The sequence below is a fragment of the Larimichthys crocea genome, chromosome XIII (genome assembly GCF_000972845.2).
Source record: "Larimichthys crocea isolate SSNF chromosome XIII, L_crocea_2.0, whole genome shotgun sequence".
Classification (NCBI taxonomy): domain Eukaryota; kingdom Metazoa; phylum Chordata; class Actinopteri; family Sciaenidae; genus Larimichthys; species Larimichthys crocea.
In genome coordinates, this window is record NC_040023.1 from 18,336,062 (window position 1) to 18,338,749 (window position 2,688).

At 37.0% G+C, this 2,688-nt stretch overlaps 1 protein-coding gene across 1 annotated transcript in view; it reads right to left on the reverse strand.

Annotated features, from left to right (window-relative positions):
• sp8b (sp8 transcription factor b) overlaps positions 1 to 2,064 on the reverse strand; it is a 5,917-nt gene extending 3,853 nt beyond the window's left edge. The window contains exon 1 of the mRNA XM_019255126.2: positions 1,577 to 2,064. The gene's annotated coding sequence lies outside the window, so the exon portion shown is untranslated. The remainder of the gene's footprint in view (positions 1 to 1,576) is intronic.
• Between the last annotated feature and the right edge of the window lie 624 nt (positions 2,065 to 2,688).

The following is a 2,688-nucleotide window of genomic DNA, read 5'->3' on the forward strand; positions in this document are numbered from 1 at the left end:
AAGCCTTCCCGTGTTTTTTCTTTTCTTTTGCATCTTCCTCATATTAGAAACTTTGAATTCTGGCTCTGGCATAAATTACCCCGCGGCATTTTTGCATGTTTTTTTTTTTTTTAGCTTCTTAAGAGTTAATATACACAAACTATTACACAACACACAAAGGCTGCATTGTTCACATCGTGGACATGTATTACACCGTCTGAAACTTTCACATTACTGTAATTGTGTTCAATTATCTTAACAGTTTTGATTAAAACTGCTTAGATGGTGCATTCCGGTGGAGGATTATTCATTTTTATTATGCTCTTAAAAACAACAGATGATGAACAAGATGATGAGAGGTCGATGTAGTTGACTTTGGAATATTTACAGCCTTAAAATTACAGAATAAAAAAAAAAAGAAGTTAAATAGGTTATTGGCAATATAGAGACTGTTGGTGTCGCAGGTTAACTGAGATTATTTATTCAAGTAAGTGACTGCACTGCACTGTGTCAGGCTGAAAATAAAAAGATAAGATGGTTATATTGAATAGGTTCATCACTCTGACATTTTGTTAAATCTATAGAGGAAGCTGCTGTTACATAATAAGAAGTTGAAAGCAAAACGCGTGTTGAACCCTGGGTCTCTCTGTGGGCGCTATTAGCATGCAGTGTGCACTGGAAGCATAAATTTCATTTGAATTTCAAATTTAATAACGCAGGAGGTTTTTAATCATCCGCAGTTTTATTTGTTTGATATTAACATGCTTATTGACCGGGTCTGTTGACCAGCTTGGTCATTACAGGACAGGGAAAAGTTAATTAAAACGACCAGGGATTATTCATCACATCATCTGCCTAACCCATGTCGCTTCCTTTATTACGCAGCGTGATAGATGGACTATCTGATTAATTCTTGTGTTTCTAGGATTGGACAACAGCTTTTTGGATTAATTTACACTGCTTTACCTTCAGGTATAAAAAATGAAGGGGCAAAAAAAAAAAAGAAAAAGAAAAAAGAAAGCCAAAATTATTCATGATGCTGCACAGTTCAAAAGAAAAAAAAAAAACCTCAAACAGATTCAGCATTGTACATGCTCTTATCTTAATTATTATACAGCACGTGTGATATTTAGTTTCCAATATTTAGGGACAATTTAATCATTTTTATGACATTTATTAAATGTGTTATTCAACATATCTGTCTCTTTATTTCTGAGTTATTCTTTAAACGTGCACGCTTCTTCACAAACTAACGCGTGAAGTCTCGATTTCATTATTTCAGGGGGAAATGAGAAATCACGACAAGCCATATATTTATATGAAAACAGATTTTAGATAATCGGGGGGAAAAACAAACACACACACACACACACACAAACACACACACACACACATTCACTTGGCTTATTGACGCTGGAGATAAGAAAGAACTTGTATCGATCTGTTTTCTGCTCATTCATTATTTTATTTCCGTCAAACTAACCAATCATACAGCCTTGTCGAAAAAGAAAATCATAGCAAGCTGTGAACATTATGTAACCGTGTTTAAAGGCGAATAAAATGTGACAAAGTAACGAGGAGAATAAAACCTACATACCGTGTTTCTCCGCTCCGCAGTGCATTGATTGACCCTCGACGTTTGCTCTCAGCAGAGTAACACACAACATCTCCTGCTGCCGGTGTGACTGTGGACCATGCCAGATAAATGTTACACTAGCAATTCAATTAGGAATAACTTCTTCACCGAGCCCCATTTTCTCTGTATAAACTCCTAACATGTATATGTATAAGACGCACATATTATTTATACACATAATTCAAGTTTATATTTCAGCATAAAAGCAATTAACCATCTGTGATCAAACTGCTTTTCCCCTTTTCTTCTTCCTCCTAAAGGGGGTAGCCATTCATATCGTGCGCGATAGTGTTTTTACGCATTTGGAGAGCAAGGTATGGGCTACAGCTACAGGGGACATGTTGGCCTCTGGTGACAAATTACCAAGTGATCATACCAGCAAGACTGATGTCAGAGGTCAGTGTGATAACTGCTCGACAGGAAACGTCTTGCTGCTAAGGCCACAGAGGTACAAGAGATATTTAATCCACTTCAAAAATCTGTCTAATTTATTCTACCTCTCCAAAAAAAAAAAAAAAAAAGGCTTTTGTTGCCTGTTGCGTTCAGCATCTAGAGGGTCGGTTCTAGTTCATATGGTGTGCACAGGTTGTTCTTAACGCGCGGCTGTAACTGTAAGCCGCATTGAACAGATGTCCCCATTGAAGGCTTTCTTCTCCTACACACATGGGCTATATTACCATCATGAAATCAAACTCAAAACCTGTCCCTTTCGCCACCATAATGACCGAGTTATTCTGGGCCGCTGAGCACGAACAAAGTGTGTTCAATATTGCGTGCTCCAGAATCACTACGCTTAGAGAGCCGAGAGAAAAGGAGTCAAGGCAGAGATGCAGAAATATACTTTAATGTGGAGATTTACAAAGCAAAGCGATAATCTGAAGGCCGTCCTATCAAAGATTTTCCCGAAATAAAACCAAAGGTAATCACTTGTGGCTTTCACCAGCAATTAAAAGACCGAATATATGCACAATCATACACTATTTCTTTCTGTGGTTATTTAGATTAAATTAGTTAAATAGAAATATATTTGGCACATTATTAAAACTGATGGCATTAAATGGACAGTGCTTTAG